Source organism: Mustela nigripes, chromosome 9 (assembly GCF_022355385.1).
Source record: "Mustela nigripes isolate SB6536 chromosome 9, MUSNIG.SB6536, whole genome shotgun sequence".
In the NCBI taxonomy this organism is placed as follows: Eukaryota; Metazoa; Chordata; class Mammalia; order Carnivora; family Mustelidae; genus Mustela; species Mustela nigripes.
The window spans coordinates 20,364,521-20,370,284 of record NC_081565.1 but is presented as its reverse complement, the minus strand read 5'-3'; positions in this window follow the sequence as shown (position 1 = coordinate 20,370,284).

Below are 5,764 nucleotides of genomic sequence, written 5' to 3'. Positions count from 1 at the left end.
CTTTCTTTCTTTCTTTCTTTCTTTCTTTCTTTCTTTCTTTCTTTCTTTCTTTTTTTCTTTTTTCTCTCTCTTCAGGCTTTCAAGCCCTTCTACCATTTTCTGTTTTATTTCCAGCTCTGTCATGTCAGGACGTGGACTTTCTGACGTCATCAGTGACCCCATACCATCCTACTTGACTCTGAGCAGCCTTGGAGCATTTCAACCTCTTCCCTAAACCTTTGAGTGTATTCACTTGTTTCAGTAATACCACAGTGCCTTTGCATATCTCTGTCCTCTCTGACCACTCTTCTCTTTCACCTTCGGAGACTCCTCAAACCCTAACCAGTTTTTAAAACTGGAATTCCTCAGGCCTTTGTCATGGGCTTACCCCCTCTGTCTCTCCTCTAAACAGTCTTGTCTGCATATGGGACTTGAACGACCATTTATATGTAGATGACTTACTAAGTTGTCTCCAATCCAGATACACCAACTACCTACTGCGTATCTTTTTAACATAAGACCAAACTCATACTCTCCTCCCCCTGACCCTTACAGTATTCCCTGTCACTGAGATAGCATCATCCATCCCTCCAGATGTCTAAGCTGTAAGATGAAAGGTATCCTTGATGTCTTTCTCTCTCTAGCATTCTTTATGCAATCCCTTATCGAAGCATGTTGATTTCACCTCTTAAATGTCTCTGGAATCCATCCACTTCTTTGCATTTTCAGAGCAGCACTGCACTTTGACGTATCATCTCCTGTTGGCCCCCATAATAAACTACTAACTGGTTTATCTGTACCCATTTTCATTCCTCTCCAGTACTGAAACCAGATTTCTCACTGCAAAATACACAACCTCTTCTGAAGCCAAATCCCCCCACAGTGGTCTGCCAGCCTTGCATGTGTGTTCATTACCTACTTCCCCCTTTCATCCTGTACCATGCTCCCTTCCTATGGCTTCCTTTTTTTTCCCTGTTGCTTCTTAATCTCCCTTCAACTCCAGCCATATTGGCTTTCTAATACTCAAATGTTCTTTGCTCCTCCTACCACAGGCCTTTGCCCATGCTGTTCCTTCTATCTAGAACCTGCTAACGTCCTGGTTTTGCTTAGCTAACATCTACTTATCCTTTGGGTCTCAGCTCAAGAACTACTTCCTCAGGAAAGCATTCCCTGACTTTTCCAGCTAAGTCATTCCACTCCTCCCCCATTACAGGATCCCTTAACATCATATCACTCCTCTTCTTGTCACAGTTCTGATTTTTACAGTTTTTCTTTAAAAAGATTTTATTTATTTATCACAAGTAGGCAGAGAGGCAGGCAGAGAGAGAGGGGGAAGCAGGCTCCCTGCTGAGCAGAGAGGCCAATGTGGAGCTCGATCCCAGACCCCTGAGATCATGACCTGAGCCGAAGGCAGAGGCTTAACCCACTGAGCCACCCAGGCACCTCTTTACAGTTGTTTTGGTGATCAGTTTGGCTCCTATATTTGGTGCAAGTGGGTTGCAAAATCAGTGAGGGCTGGGACCATAGTCTTGTTGGCATCAATGTCTCCGAGCCCCGCACATTGTCTGGCACCTAGAAGTATGCAATCAGTGTTTGTTAAATAAGTGAATAAATATCGTTTGTACTATGTTGATCTTTCTTGTCTGGGGAACCCATGAGTCAAAATTTTTAGAGAGAAGAAAGTTAAATGTTAGTTATTCTTTACAACTGGTACAGCCAGGAGCTACCGACCATTCTTCCTTATTTCCTGTCTCGTTACCTTTTGGCTGCTCCTCATATAATAATACGTCAGGAAAGCTTTCTGGCGAAGGCGGCTTTGGGATCCCATTCATCTCAGCCAAACAGCTCTTGTTGGTTCTTCTCGGTCAGGATAGAACAACTCTCAACACACTTGAGCTTCTCACTGTCTCAGCTGAAAGTTTACCGCACCATTTCCTCCCCTCAGGCTCTTCACCACAGGGATTTACTAGGGCAAAAGGTTCCCTTTTTCAGGTGCTGATGGAGACTCGAAGTTCCCTAATTTAGGGATTGGAGCTCAAAGCTACACGCCTCACCCAACACGTGACCAGCTACCCCCAAGTACAAATCCTCATAATGTTAAAAAAAAAAAAAAAACATTAAAAATTTCTGTTCCTCAGTACTTCAGTCTTCTCTCAAAAACCATGCTGTGTAATTCAGGGAGGATAGAAAGCAAGGGGGAAAGGGCCACATTCCTGCTATTTTAAACCTGAAATATTTGTGTGTGTGTGAGTCACCCTGACTCAGTATTTGCTGGCTTGTGCTATTGTTTTTATCAGTCAGATTTTGCTTCGTGACACAGAAGTAGATTGTGGAGAGACGTAGGCGTCAGACAGGCCTGGAAACACCTCTGTGATGAGCTGAATCGAGTTAGTGACACAGTCACTCTCTGATGTCAGGGAGACACAAACCCTGGGAAAGGCTGGAGCCAGTCCAGAGGAAGAGGTGAAACAGTCCCGGGCATTTCCCACATGGAGGTATTATGACTCCTAAGAAACACAGAAGGGCCAGGGAGGAAGTAATGTGCATCTGCTTCCCCTTCCAGAAATCAAGTGAGTGTTTTGATTAGTTAGGTTGAGTCCTCTAATACTGAAGTGAGGGTTTTTTTTCCTCTTGACTTCCCTTTTATGAGGGAAAACAATGCTCTCTCTCTCTCTCTCTCTCTCTCTCCTCTTTCAACTAGCTTGCATTTTGGGGTTTCTCTGTTCTGTGGATTTTGCCTTCAGTCTGACTCTCCTCAGCATTTTCCAGATGTCCCTTGATCATTCTGGTTCACTGACGGCATCTCTCCTCTTTGCCTTTGACTTGATGGAGTTACTCTTATTTACATGTATCTGTATTCCCTCTGCCTTCAATGATATTTTTCAAGGAAGGACAGGTAAAGCATCTTAATCCATCCACCATCTGGAGATAAAAACCATATTATATCTTGAAGTGTCCATGCTCTTGTAGAATAAAAGTAGTTTGTGGTTCATTGGACACAAACGATGTTTGTGATTATATTACCTAACTCCCAAATCCATAAATTAAATGAAAACTATGAAATTAGTGTGGACCATTGCACTGAATCCTCGTACATGTAAAATTGTGTCCTTTGGCTGATCACTTAAATGTGGTAGAAGATATATCTTCTGTTGATTATGGGTAAACATTCTTGTCATGATTTTCTACAAATGTTAGATGGTGAGGTAAGTGTCCAGAGTGGTTGACATTTTTCATCCTAGATTTTCTTCCAATAATAAACATGTAAATGCCATTTCTAGGGCAGAAACATGTTTTAAATAAGGGAGTGTTTTTTTAGTATAAAATTATAAATGTTTAAAATACAGACAGGCTCTGGAGAAAAATTAAAAATCCAATCCAACAGAGAGACATGACCACTGTCAACATTCTAGCACTTTATCTTTAAATTTTAAAAGTTTTTATTCTCACTTCAAACATCAAGGGCATTTTCCCATATCATGAAATGGTTATATGAAATTCTTGACTGAGTATGGGAAGAAATATAAAGTGTTCAATAGTTCATAAAATTGGGATTTTAAATTAATATAACAAACTAATTTATAGAAGTCTAATGATTCTTATTTGATAATATGCTGACAACTAATGGATTTACAAAAGACTTGTGGATCAGTCAGGATAGACTGGGTTATGCTGTGGTAATAAATAATCCTCAGATCTCAGTGGTTTAAAAATGTCCAAGATTTATTTCTCTCTCAGGCTATATTTCTATCATGGATTAGCAAGAGGGATCTGCTCACTGTAATTCTTCAGGACCACCACCAACTCAAACACGCTGGTCACCATTTAAAGAAAGTTCTAGAGATTCTCACACTGGTAATTAAATGGTCGGCCCAAGTGACATCCACTACTTTCACTCAAAACTCACTGGCCAGTAGGATCTCATCCAGGTCAGAAACTTGTGCTGTAGGGATGCCTGGGTGGCTCAGTTGGTTAAGCACCTGCCTTCTGCTCAGGTCATGATCCCAGGATCCTGGGACCCATCCCCACATCAGGCTCCCTGCTCCATGTGGAGTTTGCTTCTCCCTTTCCCTCCACCACCCCCTGCCACTCATGCTCTCTCTGTTGAGTAAATAAATAAAATATTTTAAAAAAAAGTTTTGTGCTGTAAAGAACACCATCAAGTGCACCTGGGTGACTCAGTTGGTTAAGCGTCTGCCTTGGGCTCCGGTCACAATCCCAGCATCCTGGGATCGAGTCCCATGTTGGAGGTCCCTGCTCCACAGGAAGTCTGCTTCTCCCTCTGCCCCTCCCCCAACTTGTTCTCTCAATCTCTTTCTCTCTCAAATAAAATCTTAAAAAAAACAACAACATCAAGAATGTGAAAAAACAACCCACAGAATGAGAGAAAATATTTGCAAATCATGTATTTCATAAGGGACTTGCATCTAGATTATATAAAGAATTTCTATAACTCAATAAAAAATGATAGATGACCCAGTTTAAAAATGGGCAAAGGATACAAACAGATACTTCTTTCTTTTCTTTTTTTTTTTTTTTGTTATAGATTTTTATTTATTTATTTGACAGACAGAGAAATCACAAGCTGGCAGAGAGGTAGGCAGAGAGGGAGGGGGAAGCAGGCTCCCCACTGAGCAGAGAGCCCCATGCGGGGCTTGATCCCAGGACCCTGGGATCATGACCTGAGTCAAAAGCAGAGGCTTTAACCCCCTGAGCCATTCAGGCACCTGCCCTGCCCTTGAACAGATAATTCTGTAGAGCACATATACAAATGACCAATCAGCACAAGAAAAGATGCTCAACATCATTAGCCATCAGGGAAATGCCAATTGAAACACCATGACATATCACTTTACACCCACTAGGATGGCTATAGCAATAATAAAAGGCAATAATAATTCTTCCTTGTCTATTGCTAGCGGAATGGAAAATGGAGCAGCCACATTGGAAAACATTCTGGCGATTCTTCAAAAGGTTAAACATAGAGTTACCATATGTTCCAGCAATTCTACTCCTAGGTATAGATCCAAGAAGATCGAAAACCTGTGTCCACACAAAAACTTGCACATGAATGTTCATAGCAGCATTATTTATAATACCTCCCCCAAAATGGAAATGGCCCCAAAGTCCATCAACTGATGAGCAGATAAACAGATAAAATATGGTGCATCCGTACAAGAGATATTAGTCCACCATAAAAAACAATGAAGTGCTCATACATGCTACAACATAGATGGACCTTGAAAACATCCCAAGTGACAGAGTAAGACACAAAAGTGCTCCTATCCTGTGACTCCATTTATATGGAACATCCAGATTAGGGAAATCCATAGAGACAGGAACTAGATTTGTGGTTGCCAGGGACTATGGGGAAATGGTAATAGGAAGGGTGGTGATGGGTGTGGGGTTTCTTTTTTGGGTGATGAAATGCTCTGGAATTAGTGGTGATGGTGGCAGAACCTTGTGAATATTAAAATCCACTACACTGTACAGTGAAAAGGGATGAATTTTATGGTATATGACTTACATCTCAGTAAGTTTTAAAAATTGACTTATACAGCACATGCTCCAATTTCATTTCTTAAATTAAGGTTTTTAATGATACTCCAATGATTTGTGTAATATAACATTACAATCTTAATTTTTATTCTAATTTTAGGCATAATCTTATAGTCTTAAGACTATAAGACTATGCTCGAACTTTTAAGTCATTGAAAGATTTTATGTCTTTATTTTTAAATATTTTATTTACTTATTTGAGAGAAAGAGAGCATAAGGAGAGGGA